General features: G+C 37.1%; 1 protein-coding gene across 7 annotated transcripts in view; it reads right to left on the bottom strand.

Annotated features, from left to right (window-relative positions):
* LOC120418171 (NPC intracellular cholesterol transporter 1 homolog 1b-like) overlaps positions 1 to 614 on the bottom strand; it is a 29,279-nt gene extending 28,665 nt beyond the window's left edge. For 2 of the 7 annotated variants that reach the window (XM_052710049.1, XM_052710050.1), the window contains exon 1: positions 391 to 578. The gene's annotated coding sequence lies outside the window, so the exon portion shown is untranslated. The other 5 variants (XM_052710053.1, XM_052710055.1, XM_052710052.1 and 2 more) reach the window with 4 other exon arrangements.
* Positions 615 to 15,963: the final 15,349 nt, after the last annotated feature.

Below are 15,963 nucleotides of genomic sequence, written 5' to 3'. Positions count from 1 at the left end.
TAGCGAGAAATTGGCTTGCAGAACTCGTTTCGAGCCCTACAGGTCGAAGTCGACTAGGGGTCGACCTGTGGAAAGTTTTACTTGGTATAGTACAATCAAGTTCTAGAACGGTTCTAGAACTCTCAACGGCGGTTACGTAACGTTCATAGACGACGATTTGGCGCTATGATTGTTTGCTAATAATGCTCGATAATCACCGGTCGTTGAATTTCATTCAGAATCTAACTACTGTGTACAGAACAGTCTACGGACTGCCAAGCGCTGCGTCCCAGGCAGCGCACAGTATCGATTGCATGATTCACAAAGACACATTCACGCAAACACCCAACAGCTGATGATGCCCCCTTGGGAAGAAAACGAAAATAAACACCACTGTAACGTTTTTCCTACCGTCCACAAAAACACAGTGCCAATAATAACGCGAAATTGTAACACAGTCCCCTTCTCCACTACTAGCGACATTTATATCTCTACCGATGGATCTATAGCACTGAGCTCGCGAAAAACAGTTCAACGTACCGAACCCAAAAACCACGTCCGCCTCCGTCGAGATTCACTCGGCGACTGGCGGACCGACGGCGGTGAAGATTCTAGTCACACGCCCGACGCGTAGAAGAACTTCCCGAAGCGTATAGCGTAAGCGTAGAATATGGATGGGAAGGAGCAGATGTTGTTAGGACGAACAGGAGATGGAAAAATGGTTAAATTCATTTCTTGAATGAATGAACAGTTGGTCATTGGACGCTTGATTGGCGTTACAGAATGAAGTAACGTTGATATGGTGCTGCCATCTGGAAGTCAGTGGCGGTAGTTGGACACCACCTATGTTTGACTAGATGGCTGAATGGATCTATGCTTCAATCTGCCAGGTACAAGATTATGGAGACGCACTGTTCTTGTTTTTTTTATATCCTCCTCTAAGGCCGTTGCAAATAATTTTTGAAGCTTATGTCCCTCGACTCTGGCCAAAGTCGAGGGAAGAGGGGGGAGGGCAATAAAATAAAAATTTATAAAAATTTAAATAACAAGCCATGGTATTAACATTTCAATGGAAAAAGTGTTTTAAAATGCAGTTTACACCTGCCCAGTTGTTTGCGACATAAACTTTGAACAATATTTGCAACGGCCTAATTATGCATAGTGCAAATTTAAAACGAATTTTTTATAATTAACTTTTATTCACAAAAAGAGTTGCAACAGCATGTGAGCAACTCTCTACGAAATCGGCCGATTTCGACCATTTTTATTTTTTGTATTTTTTTATTTGACTCAAACTTTGTGGGGGCCTTCCCTATGACCAAATAAGCTATTTTGCGTCATTGGTTCACCCATACAAGTCTCCATACAATTTTGGCAGCTGTCCACACAAAAATGGTATGTAAATATTCAAACAGCTGTAACTTTTGAGTGAATTTTCTGATCAATTTGGTGTCTTCGGCAAAGTTGTAGGTATTGTTGAGGACTTTTGAGAAAAAATAGGTACACGGAAAAAAAAATTGTAGATTTTTTTATCAACTTTTTTTTCACTTAAACTCAATATCCCAAAATACGTATTTTTTGATTTTCGAGATTTTTTGATATGTTTTAGGGGACAAAAATCCGCAACTTTTGAGCCATAGAGAAACATGGTCAAAAAATCTGCCGCCGAGTTATGAATTTTTGAAAAAATAGTGATTTTTGGAAAAAATCGAAGTTTCATGCAAAAACAAATTTAACATTAATTTTTAATGCAAAATTGAATTTGCAATCGAAAAGTACTTTACAGATTTTTTGATTAAGGGCTCCGTTTTCAAGATATAGCCACCGAATGTTTGATTTTAGCGAAATATTTGCAGTTTTTCAATTTTTAAAAATAGTGACCATGAGTGACCATTTCTAAAAATATTTTTTTTGAAAAGTTCAGAAAATTTGCTATAAAATTGTCTAAGAGACATTGAAGATTGGACCTCTGGTTGCTGAGATACAGCGGCTTAAAGAAAAAGAAACACGAAAATTGAAGTTTTCTAAGTCTCACCCAAACAGCCCACCATTTTCTAATGACGATATCTCAGCAACTAATGGTTCGATTTTCAATGTTAATACATGAAACATTCGAGAAATTTTCCGATCTTTTCGAAAAAAATATTTTGAAAATTTTTAAATCTAGACTAGCATTTTAAATGGGCGTAATATTCAATATTTGGCCCTTTTCAAATGTTAGTCTTGATTTAAAAAATTTCAAAATATTTTTTTCGAAGAGATCGGAAAATTTCACGAATGTTTCATGTATTATCATTGAAAATCGGACCATTAATTGCTGAGATATCGTCATAAGAAAATGGTGGGCTGTTTGGGTGAGACTTAGAAAACTTCAATTTTCGTGTTTCTTTTTCTTTAAGCCGCTGTATCTCAGCAACCAGAGGTCCAATCTTCAATGTCTCTTAGACAATTTTATAGCAAATTTTCTGAACTTTTCAAAAAAAATATTTTTAGAAATGGTCACTTATGGTCACTATTTTTAAAAATTGAAAAACTGCAAATATTTCGCTAAAATCAAACTTTCGGTGGCTATATCTTTTAAACGGAGCCCTTAATCAAAAAATCTGTAAAGTACTTTTCGATTGCAAATTCAATTTTGCATTAAAAAATAATGTCAAACTTGTTGTTGCATGAAACTTCGATTTTTTCCAAAAATCACTATTTTTTCAAAAATTCATAACTCGGCGGCAAATTTTTTGACCATGTTTCTCTATGGCTCAAAAGTTGCGGATTTTTGTCCCCTAAAACATATCAAAAAATCTCGAAAATCAAAAAATACGTATTTTGGGAAATTGAGTTTTAGTGAAAAAAAAGTTGATAAAAAAATCTGCAAATTTTTTTTTCCGTGTACCTATTTTTTTTCTCAAAAGTCCTCAACAATACCTACAACTTTGCCGAAGAAACCAAATTGATCAGAAAATTCACTCAAAAGTTACAGCTGTTTGAATATTTACATACCATTTTTGTATGGACAGCTGCCAAAATTGTATGGAGACTTGTATGGGTGAACCAATGACACAAAATAGCATATTTGGTCATAGGGAAGGCCCCCACAAAGTTTGAGCCAAATCAAAAAATACAAATAAAATCCATTTCCGGTTTTGGTAGAGAATTGCTCATGTTATGTTTTGCCTTCCTCACCTCGATGAGGAAAGGCTATAAAATCACTCGAAAAATGAACATCTTTATTTGACCTCGTAGACCCACCTTCACGTATACCTATCGACTCAGAATCAAATTCTGAACAAATGTCTGTGCGTGTGTCTGGATGTGAGTCCGTGCACCGAAAAATATGCACACGATTATCTCCGGACTGGCTGAACTGATTTGGACCGTTTTGGTCTTATTCGATCCGTCTTGAAGTCGCACAAGACCTTAGTTAATATTACGAAGTTTAGAAAAGTACTTCAAAAGTTATTCTAAAAAACGACTTGGCTAGAGTTTGAATTATTGTAAAAAAGGGTGGTTTTTGTAAGAAAACCCAATATGCTATATACTGTTACAAAGGTATTTGAAAGACCTTTCCAACGCGTTCAAAAGATTGAAGATCTGACAACCCCATCAAAAGTTATGAGCACTTAAGTGGTAGTTATACACTGTTTTGAGGCCGGATCTCAAATATTTTGATGAAAAAATTGTCCGGATCTTTCATGCGATCCATCGTTGGATAGGTAATCAAAAGACCTTTCCAACAAGCCCAAAAGATTGAAGACCTGACAACCCTATCAAAAGTTATAAGTACTTTGGTGTTTTTAATGAACTTTTTTTGAGGCCGGAACTCAGATAATTTGATAAAAATATGCGAGGAAGGCATATTTTGCCATATTTTGGCATATTTTTTATTTTGTAAGAGTTGCAACAGAAATATTATACGAAGTAAACAAAACAAAAAAAAAATAGAAAATCAAGTTTTGGGTCTTATTATAGTCATACAACATATTTTTCGAGAAATTTTTGCATTCGATTGTAAACTCCTTAGATTTGTTTTTCTAGATTGCTCATTGCTTGGTCATATTTTGGGTTAACGTGAAGACTTCCATCATTGTCATGATTTTTCGGTCAAAGATATAAATTTTGCTTCGTTTTCAATATTTTGACAAAATTCCTTCAACAAGTTGTTTAGAATAGTGCCCTACACATGCTGATTCCTTCTGGTAACGATTATCCCTTTCCTTGTAAAGTTATGGAAATCGTCATTAATCAATGATTGCCAACTAGGACGTTAATGACTGTGTCACAAAATTATATAAATTTTGAAGCACAATTGATTTAGATCAAAAATTCCTTCAGTGGCTTCAAGAAGGCAACAACCGGCCCATGCTGACTCCTTTTGGTGCTGAAATTCGTTGAATTGAATTTAATACAGAATATTTTATAGTGATGATCAATTTTCCTCGAAAATGATCAACGGCTTCACCTTAATATGATGATTTTACATAGAAACCCAAAATATGACCTAAAATCGATATTTTGGCAATTTGACTCAATTCTGAGGGCAGATCCAGATTCAGCAAGAAAAATTACATGGAAAAAACATATAGTAGTTGGACAATTCAAGCAAAACAATGTAAATGGGCAAATGTCATTCCTAATTTAAACATCAACTTCGACATTGGCTCATTTACATTGCTTTGCTTGATTTTTCGAATTTCGTTAGGGTATTCCCATACACATCCCTGAGATTTTTTCAGCGTTTGTAGTGCTAGATCTCCCCTTTCGAATGCATCCTGGCGCTTATAGTTTTTCCTGCGGCGCTTTTTCGAGATATTTAAATTTTTAAATTGCATCTTTTTTGTTTTAAATTGAGTTTAAATTAACCTGCCTAAAAAAATGTTTTTAGAGCACTCAACATAACTTTTTTCTTAAACTTAACCCTGAATTGCTACGCTCAAAAAACTGATTTTTGAAGGTTTGCCCAGATGTCTTTCTCTAAATTTGATCGTAAAAGGCAAGGTAAAAGGGGTAGATTGCGAGATAAACAAAGTTGCTTGGATTGGCAAGCTCAAAAACTTTCTAGAAGACAAAAAAATCACGAAAATATTCCTAAAAAAATTGAAACCAAAACTTCCTATTTGCAACAACTCTTCTAAAGACACCAAAGCTCCAAAACTTCACAATTTTTCGGGAAATCCATTTTCCACTTAATTTTGCGATCTTGACTATTGCACAGTTTTTGAATGCCAGTCTTGCAGGGGTCAATTTTGGTTGTGTTTTTTTTTACTAACATCCTCTAAATTTTAAGTCAAAATAAGTTTGCATTAATTTTTGTTATGTTACTACATATGTCCAAACGCACTTTCTACAAACTATGTATAAAATGAGAAAAACACAAAAAAGTGACTGTAAAAATTTTAATAACACAAAATAGCCAAAGATAAATGGTTTCAAAATAGGCCTGCCAGAAACAAATGTGTAATAATAATAAATTACTAATAATTGCTTGTTCAAGAATCGGAGGAGTGTCAGCTGGATGGATTGTTTTCCGCTGGTTGGGGATAGTTGGATCCGTTACAAGTTACAAGTGTACCAAGCAGACTTAAGTTGAACCGAAATAAACGTTACTGTTAAATGATTAGTTGGCTATTTGAAAAAAAATGTTTCAACGAAACAATTTAAATGTGCCTCCAAGTGTTCACTTTTCTTTCTTAGTTGGTGTCACCAGGTCAAGTTTTTTCAACTATTAATTTGTTTGTTTTGATTCATTTTTTTATAAATAACCCTAATTTTTGGTTTTGTCTATATAGTATTCATAAAAGTCAATATGTCCAACATGCGTCAAATGAAATTCAAAGAAACCTTCAATGGACACCACAAAATTTTAAATATTCACATTATTTCCATTAGTGCCGTCGGATCGCACCCAGCACACCCGGAGGCCGTCCAAAGCTGCGTGCTGATAAGAGAGAGCTCTCTTCCCATTATCACCATTAGGTTGCTTGCCGAGAGTTGGCTTCCAAAGTGGGTTCCATACTTTCTTTCATTTTCTTCGCACTAAGCTTTGCGTTAAATAACCCTCGCGTCAGCTACTCATGGTGGTGTTGCTGATAAGAATTGCTCCTGTAGCTGTCTTTGCTGTTCGTTCTACAATTAAATCATCATGTATGGGAATAAAAATGTGGTTTTACAACCGAATTAAACGCCACGTGGATGATGGTTGAGATGGGTCTTAATTCCGGGCTAAGTGGAATTCTTTGCTACAGGATGATAAGGGTTGGCCGGTCAGCCTTTGGTCATCACATTCGACACTCTTATCTCTTAGTGCGTTTGAACTTTATACACTTAGTGACATCAGACAGGAAGTAGAGCAAGACTAGTGAAAGTTTAATGTGCTAGTATATGATATTTTATTCAATGCATACATACTTTACAGATCATTTGAGCAAATTTGACAGTAATTTATTAGTTGTAATTTTTCTATACTTTAAAAGAATTCATCAGGGGTAATCTAATCAAGTTGTATTTTGTTCAACAGCGAATTTGAAAAAAATATTTTAAGAGGTAATTCTGTTAAAATACTAATACTTAACTCTTCTATTTCACCACAAACAGATCCTATACCAGCCAGAGGCAGCACACATTTCTTCCGTTCCCATTCTTGTTCAAATCAGCGTCACGGTTCAAACGGATCACCCCGGCGTTATCGCCAAGGACTGTAACTCTAAATGGCCACAATTGGTAATCTTTCCGCCTGAAATATGCACGAATTATTTGGGCAGAGTTAGATCAAGCTCTTGGCACATTTCTAAAGAAAAATTATTTGATGTAAAACCCACGTACAAAGTGATAACTCTTTTGATTTTCATTAACCGGCTCCGTGGGAATGGTGGAGGCTTTTGTCTTTGAAGCAGAAAGTTTAGGGATTAAAGCACGATCGATCATTGGAAAGAAACCCCGGCAAAAATTTTGCTATGTAACATACCTATGTATCAATGTAAGTAATATTTTTTAATTAAAAAGCTATTTTCATCAAAATCATCAAAAAATGCTTTTGTTGTACTAAAGTCATAAAGTAAATCTTTCCCAGTTCCTGAGGGGAACACCCTTGAAGAGTATCAGGGCCGGCATTTACAAAGCGGATTCAGTGGCAGTTTCATTCTCAACTTAATGTTAACATGTTAAGGTTAATGTTAACATTCCATAGGTCGCCTCCATAAGGTGTCGTGATAAGGTCCAGTTTGTGACGATACACTACCTTCCCTTTACTAAGCAATCGATTCCAGAAGGGAAAAGATTACCAGTTGTGTTGGTCCGAGCCGGGATTTGAACCCCGATCTACCGCTTACGAGGCGGAAGCGTTACCACTGGGCTACGTGGCTCGGTTAATTAAAAATACATATCTTCGTCGTGGCGCTTACGTCACATAGTCAAATCATTTCAAACTATCCAGGTTTTTAAGCGAAGATGGCGTTCGAATTGTGAACGTCCGAAATGTCAGAATCGCTCAGTAGCACCAACATTAGAAAAAAATGTGGCTGTCATGCCATGGCACACTTTTTTCGTAATGTTGGTACCACTGCATGACTTTGACATTTCGGGCGTTCACAATTCGAACGCCATCTTCGCTTAAAAATCTGGATAGATTTCGATTGTAAACTGCTGTTCTAAAACAATGCAAAAGGTTTGGAAACATAAAAATGCTGGCAGTAGCCTGAAACTGTGATATATGTGATAAAACTGAGTATTCCTAGCGAATTTTTGAAGTTCTCCATTTTTATTTTACTAAAATGGCTGTATCTTGGCACTAAAGTGACAAAAACTATAATTGCTAAAATAGCAAAATTGGTCTGAAAATTGTTATCTGTAAGAGGATGGTATGGGTTTTGGTGCCAAATTTTTTTACGATAGATTTTTCCGACTTTAACATGCTGCCAATGAAAAATTACGACTTTCTGGATCAATATGAAATAGAACATTCATGGTAGGACTAACTATGGTTTAAAGAGAAATAAGTAAAAAAGTTTATATTTTTTTATGGAAACAGACGATTTTATAGTAAATCGCAAACCGCGAGTTCTAAACGATTTGTGGGATTTTTTGTTTGTATTAAAACAGGCAAAAACCTGTCGAAATCCGGGTGAGCCCAAAGGTTTCCGCCATATCGCCTTTTTTGGGACACTCTACTGTACCTCAACATTGTTTTAAAAACAGTTTTGAAATTGATTATATCTAGAGTTTTATTTTGAAAAGGTCTAATAAACATATGAAACACAATAGCTAACTCCTACCCCAGCTTTCAAAAAATACTCGACTTCGACTCCAACAACGTTGTTCAAAATTAGCTGACTCAGACTCCAACTTCTGAAGACTTAGCGGTCCTCAAAAAGACCTGACTTCACTGACCCTGGTCCCAACTCCAACTTCACAGCATTGCTTCTAAATTTGTTAAATAATGCTTATGAGCTCGATATTTTCATAATTCGACATAAACTTTGAAAAATATTTACAACGGCCTTAGTCGAAATAGAAGAATTTTTAACTTGGTCCAGTATGCATTCCAAAGATAACATGAATTTCATATTTAGTTTAGGTAAAGTTAGTGAACATTTTAATTTTGATATTTAAAAAAGTTCCATTTGACATAATTAATTTGTATACTTGTTTTTGAGGTAAGCAAGAAATATTTTGATTATGTTTATGAAAGATTCCTGAGATATTTCATACTTAGCAGCACACCTCTCAAAATTGGACTCTAATTTTACTGATAAAGCTATTTATGCAATCCGCTTTAATTACCGTCTCAAAGCGAAGCAAAGCAAAATACCATGTGGCTCCACTGCTCACCGCTAAGAATGCATTTCTTTGCAACTTAGCCAATGTTGTGCAATCTCCACTCAACTTAAAAGAGATTTCTCCTGAATTCGTCCCTGCTCAGGCCTTCATTGGTCAGAACCATTCACACAAACACAGTTTACAGCTGAGCATACGGACCAGGCATGGGAATCACCAGTAAACCTTCTACCATGCGGTGCTGAAAGGGAATTTTGCTGGGTACTAAATTTTGTACAAATAAATTTATTATTATAATTTTTTTATCAAATACACTCAACCAACCCTGGTGGTTGGTCAAACTAAAAAGTAACGAACTGTCACTTTTTACACGGGACTCACACACACTATCAAACAAAACGTTTGGTAGTAAGTGTGAGTTCTGTGTAAAAAGGGTGTCTAACTAGAAAGTGACCCCGTTCGTTTGACAACAGGTGATGTCAAACCATCGGGGTTTCAGTGTAGAAAATATGGTTTAAATTTAAATTCTCAACTCGAGCGCATGTTTTTTTGTTGCATTTTGTGATGATGGGATACATTTGAAAATATTGGAAGTATCGGTACTTTTGCGAAGAGTATTCAATGTACGGATATGGAAATTAGGCTCTTTAATGGAAATGAGATTTTAGTTTCAATTGATGTTAGTATGTTAAGAAGTTTCGCAAAACAGTACAACGTGCAACTTCAGAAAGTGATAATCTACAAACTTCAGAACAGCATGCTGGTAGTAATGCATGATTTTGCATGATTCAGCAACACGGAAATATTTAATGAATGGGAAGTACGAAAACGCGAATCTGCCGACAAGAGGAACTTTTCCGGCGTCTCTCAATCCAGGTGATCTTCTCACAAGACGATCGATCTTTCCCAACCCTGGCGCTTCCGTGCCGCTGTATGCTACACCGCGTGTTGTGTCGGACGGACACAACCCAGACAAGCATAGCAGATGATCGTTTTCACTTCCACACTCTCAAGATCTCGGGGTTCGTCGGGCCATGCCATGTTATGCTCACCAACCCAGGCAGACAGTCGAGTGGATTCGGTCGTGTCGGGTGGACGCGTTTCTTTGCTTACTTGCCGTAGACCCGTGGGGCACAGAGTTTTGTCCAGGGACCAGACCAGAGCAAGATCATATCGGTTAAGGACCGCGGGCTGGTGTTGCTGGTGTTTTGCCGTGAGTGTGACAAGGAGGGCCTGTGAGTGTGGCGTGTGTATATGGTAGCCATATGACGAAGAACGGGGTGGTGTGTGGTGAAGAAGTGAACAAGAAGAATCCCAATCCCAAGAAACAAATTTATCATAAATCATCGCGGGATCGACGATCTTGGAGTTTTTCAAATTCCTGGCGCGAGGAATTTGAGCTTTTCCGAGGCCCTGGAGCAGACCTGGAGGAAGCTTCGTTATCGGGGGTGTGACTTGCGGGGAAAAGTGGATTCTGCCGACGAGAGATTTTCCGACCGCTGAGAGTGTGCGCGATCTCGTTCTCGACTTTGGTCCGAGGATCGCGAAGAAGAGTCGAGTCGGGGTGGGGCGTTGAGGATCATCGTCGTCGGGAGTAATGTTCTGTCGTCGGTGCTGATCGACGGCTCTTGGACGGCGGAACCGACGTGACCAGAAAGAAAAATCTCAGCATATTTATGTGTGTGGTGGTGGCTGGCGAGTGACACAGTGCTGCTGCTGCCGTTGGTGGTGGTAGTGTGGTGGAGGCGGGAAAGCAGAACTTCAAGTTACTTCTTTTGGTGCATTTTTCGACTGGGATTGTCGAATGGTGATCATCGTGAGTGAGAGAAGAAAACCCTCAGCGAAAGAGAGAGAGAGAGAGGAAACGCTCGAAGCAGAGGTTTTTATGCGGTTTTTCAGAAGTGCTTTCCTGTGGTGTTGAGACACATATTCGGTGCAGCATAGACCGCAAGCCAGCCAGCCAGCCCCGCACACATGTACGATTTGTTTTTATGTTTATTTTATGTTGCCCTTTTTTAACATCGTTGAGCCGACGATGGTGCTCGAAGTGACGACGAAAAGTCGGGGCCGCTCAAATTTCAGTGTTACCTTGTTGCAGTTTGGATTAAGGCCGAGATTTCTTACAAAGTGTTTGTTTTTTTTACAGAAAAAAAGAAAAATAAGTACAAAGTGAAACAACAGTAGCATAAAAAGAAAACAAAATACAAAAAAAAAATCATAAGTGCAACGACAAAAAAATCAAAGAAAAGTGTTCAAAAAAGAAGAAAGTTCAAAACAAACCATCGTCGACGAATCGGAAAGGTGATCAACTCTGAAAATAGTTCCAGACAACCGGAGAGTGAAGCCCTACGCACACCTGTAGAGCGAAAGGGAGATCGAGAGAAGGAGCAGAGGAAGATTTAATTTTTCGGTGTATGCTGAGCTGTGTGGCTTTTATGAAGATTGTCATATCTGGGTGTCTGAGTGTAAGTGATTAAAGGGTATCGCGCGCCCCGCGAAAGGGTGAGAGATAAAAACGCGAAGAAAGAACGAACTCATCATGCTGGATTTAATGAAGCGCGCGGCGAGAAGTGAGGGAGAGGAAACGTGGGAAGAGAGCGATCATTTCTGGAATGTGTCTGATCGACTGCGAGTTAAAGAGATATGCTTCGAGTTGCGTAACCATCTGTTTTTGGAGCATTGATCAAGTGCGAATGTGGAAGTGCGTAGTGTGTGATTTTTTATGCAAGTCGGTGGAAATGGTCATGCTAGCGCGTTAAATGTTTAGAATTTCCCGGGAAACTGGAAAAATATTTTGTGGTTCTTTGTTGTGCTTTTGAATTCAAATAAATCACAATTTTTAATCCAAGGTGATTCAAAAATGTTTCTATGAAAATGAAAAAAAAAAACAGGAAGCGACAACAAATAAAATAATGCAAGTCAATTTAAAATTTCTCAATGTTTAAAATTTCATGTTTTATAAGCATAAGCATAAGCAGTTGCTTCTCCGTTGTTGACCAGGACCTCCAAAAGTTACATCCACGAGCCGTGGAATATGGAGTGGGGGCTATCTTTATTAGCTTCGCAACTTCTCAAAGGCCCCTCCTATTATGCTGATCAATACCGGCGCCGGCCACGACCAGCGGTAAGGTCACGGGGAAGTGGATGGGAATGTTAGTCCGATACTTGAGTGATAGAGACCGCTCAATCGACTGCATCTCCGACAAAGTATCACATGAGTTTTGAGGGGGTTTAGTAGATGGGTATGAGGTCAGGATTCACGAGTGGCAGTAATGTGACCATGAGCAATTTGTTTATCGGTTAAAAATTTAAAATCTTAGGCAGCTGGATGCGGAAAGATATATAATTGATTAATTGAAAAGTTTTGCTAATGCTGTAACGCCCGTATGGATCAATCGTACCGCGCAATGGACTCACAATCCAGAGGTTGCTTGTTTGAATCCCGCGGCGAGCGCTTTAAAAGTTCTAAGTGTAAATATGGGTATCCGGCGCGGTCGCTCCGTGCCGTACTCAAACACTTAGGAGCCCAGGGCGGCGAAGTCCTTGTAGTTAAAAGGAAGACACTAGTGGTTGGTACTAGCAATGGTGGCCGACAGCTATAAAGTCAACTTCGTTTGTTGTTTATAGAACGTGTGTCAACCGAGCAGTAGTTCTATGGGCTGGACTTATCAGTATATTTTTAACTGTTTGTACAATTTAGGTAACGCGAGCAAATTTCAAAAATAGTCAATAAAAGACGCTTTACTCTTCATAAAATCGATAGTTAAAGAGAGTTAATACTAAAAAAGCCAGTTGGAATAAATTATTACACCGTGAAAATTTAACACATTATTCACCCTACTATCCCAATTCGACTCACTCCTCCTCACAGCACACAATTCACAATAAAAATGCGAACCAAAAGGCACACAAAAAAAATCACTTTTCACTCCGAATATTTTTTACGACCACGCGCTCCCTTTGTCAATTATGCACTCAATGTTTAGAATTTCATGTTTTATATGAAACATACTTTACAAATTATCTCAAAGTCACCGTCCTCTGGGGAAAATTGTAACTACAGTATGAACAGGTCGTTTTTTATGAACAGGTACAGGTAATTTTGGAGCAATAATTTTGTAAATCGGTTTACTATTTGTTTTGTTCTAGTCCTTTTTAAAACGACATAAAAAAAAACTAAACATTAGGCAAAAATGGCTAAAACAGTATTCTTAATTTTTTACATTTGTCCTGAATTGTTCCAAATGCCGGTGTTTGATGAAAAATAATTTAAAGGATATTTTTTCAAATTTCAAATCATAAACATAAGTAAATATAGAACCCTGTCTTTCAAAAAATTATAAAATTCGATAGAAAATATTTTAAGCGCCAGGCATTTGCAGATATGTAAACTTAAATTTTAGCAATTTTCCCTAATTAGCCAAATTAATGGTAATATACGCCGAATATTAAAAAAATGTTTTTTTTTTCAATTTCGGATATTCCCGGTCTTGAAAAAATCCCGGGAATTTTGTTCCAGGAATTCCCGGGATGGACGCACTAGTAAAAATCTTAATCTAATTCATAATTTGCAATGTTGCAAATGTTTCGATAGAATAGTAGTTTACGCAACAAGTTGCGAAAACAAGATTTTGTCATCACAAGTCGTACATTTATCTAACGAGGTTCACCGCATCCGAACCGGTCCACAATTCACAAGTCAACCTTTGTGGCATCGGAAAGGGCATAAAATTTCCGATCTTTTGATACCCATACATCCAGGTTTTCTATAAAACCCACGTTTTTAAATACCTAAGCAAAAACGTTGTTATGGTTTCGTTTGAGCAATCTTCCAAAAATGTATGGACTTTCGTAATTTTTGTTCTCGTGGATCAAACTTACTTTTTGCCCAGGTATGAGTTTTTGAACAAAACGTAGTACCAGGTTCCTGTCAAACTTTAAATTTTTTACATGTTTCATCACAAAATGTGCATAGTGCCCAAGGGGTGTAAATACTTTTTTACATACTGTAATCAAACAAATATTCATCAAAATACAACAACAGAAATTGAAGTATATTGATTAGCCTGTCCCATTTTGAGGTCATGTCGAGGAATTTCAGGTGCTCACTTCTTAAATGATAGATTATGATGTTAGGAACAATGTTTTCTTAGACAAGAAAAAATAATAAAATACTTTCTCGCACCCCCTAGTCGATTTACTGAAAAAAGTCACTTTTTTGAACAAATTTTCTAAAATCGCTTGGAATCAATACAAAAACTGTTTCGATCAGGTGTGTATTATCTTCAAACGATAGGTTTTTGTCCATAGATTAAGATGCACTATCAATATTGGACCAAAATTTAAGTTTTTGGACTCTCCCAGGCGGATTTGTGTCGAAAAAATCGCATTTTTTCGAAACTTTTTTCAGAAATGTTCATTTAATTTAGGGTAGCCTATTTTTCCCAGTGAAACCAATACATGCAGCTTGTAGGAAATTTCATGGCGAACATTTTTTCCTCTGAGAAAATGCAATTTCGACACTCCAGAGCCGAGATATTTGAGTTTTAGTGAGGAAAAAAGTGACAATTTTCAAAATTTCTCAGAATTCAGAAGCAAGGCCTACTAATTACACGATGTAGCAAGCATATGTCTCAATGGTCAGGGTATGCTTTTTTATAGTAATTTTGGCCGCTGAATCCGAATCTGAAATCAAATTTCGTGTAAACAGTGATGTTTTGGAGCTACACCCTTTTGGAATGTTATTTGCGTGTTTAAGAGGCAGTTTTTGTAAATATTGATCGGTTTGTTTTAGAAGTCGTATCAAGGTGCTCCGATTTGGATGAAACTTTCAGCGTTTGTTTGTCTGTACATGAGATGAACTCATGCCAAATATGAGCCCTCTACGACAAAGGGAAGTGGGGAAAAAATATAAAAAATCTTAAAATTAAATTGCTCGCATTTTAGTAAAACTTCATCAATTCCCACTCTCTTAGATGCATTCGAAAGGTCTTTTGAAGCACTTCAAAATGGGCCATAGGCATCCAGGATTGGTTTAACTTTTTCTCATAGCTTTTGCAAATTACTGTTAAAATGGTTTTTTTTAAACCTCAATATCTTTTTGCAACAGCCTCCAACACCCATACTCTTTTAGTTCAAAAGATAGGTAATTTCATGGACTATAAGCCTACGGTAATAACTTTTTGGCCAATCACAGTTTTTCTCATAGTTTTTCGATTTTTCTATAACAAACATTTTACAACGTTAGTTATTGTCCTGTAGGCATCCATAGCGGCACTTTTTAGTCTCACTTTTGTCATATTTGAAATCCTCAGAAAATTCAAACTTCAATGCCCGTTTTATCCCACTTCCCTTTGTCGTAGAGGGCTCATATTTGGCATGAGTTCATCTCATGTACAGACAAACAAACGCTGAAAGTTTCATCCAAATCGGAGCACCTTGATACGACCTCTAAAACAAACCGATCAATATTTACAAAAACTGCCTCTTAAACACGCAAATAACATTCCAAAAGGGTGTAGCTCCAAAACATCACTGTTTACACGAAATTTGATTTCAGATTCGGATTCAGCGGCCAAAATTACTATAAAAAAGCATACCCTGACCATTGAGACATATGCTTGCTACATCGTGTAATTAGTAGGCCTTGCTTCTGAATTCTGAGAAATTTTGAAAATTGTCACTTTTTTCCTCACTAAAACTCAAATATCTCGGCTCTGGAGTGTCGAAATTGCATTTTCTCAGAGGAAAAAATGTTCGCCATGAAATTTCCTACAAGCTGCATGTATTGGTTTCACTGGGAAAAATAGGCTACCCTAAATTAAATGAACATTTCTGAAAAAAGTTTCGAAAAAATGCGATTTTTTCGACACAAATCCGCCTGGGAGAGTCCAAAAACTTAAATTTTGGTCCAATATTGATAGTGCATCTTAATCTATGGACAAAAACCTATCGTTTGAAGATAATACACACCTGATCGAAACAGTTTTTGTATTGATTCCAAGCGATTTTAGAAAATTTGTTCAAAAAAGTGACTTTTTTCAGTAAATCGACTAGGGGGTGCGAGAAAGTATTTTATTATTTTTTCTTGTCTAAGAAAACATTGTTCCTAACATCATAATCTATCATTTAAGAAGTGAGCACCTGAAATTCCTCGACATGACCTCAAAATGGGACAGGCTAATATTGATGCATTACAACATGTTTTGGCTCCTTAAA

The sequence above is a fragment of the Culex pipiens genome, chromosome 3, assembly GCF_016801865.2.
Source record: "Culex pipiens pallens isolate TS chromosome 3, TS_CPP_V2, whole genome shotgun sequence".
NCBI lineage: Eukaryota > Metazoa > Arthropoda > Insecta > Diptera > Culicidae > Culex > Culex pipiens.
This window is presented reverse-complemented; position numbering and strand designations above follow the sequence as displayed.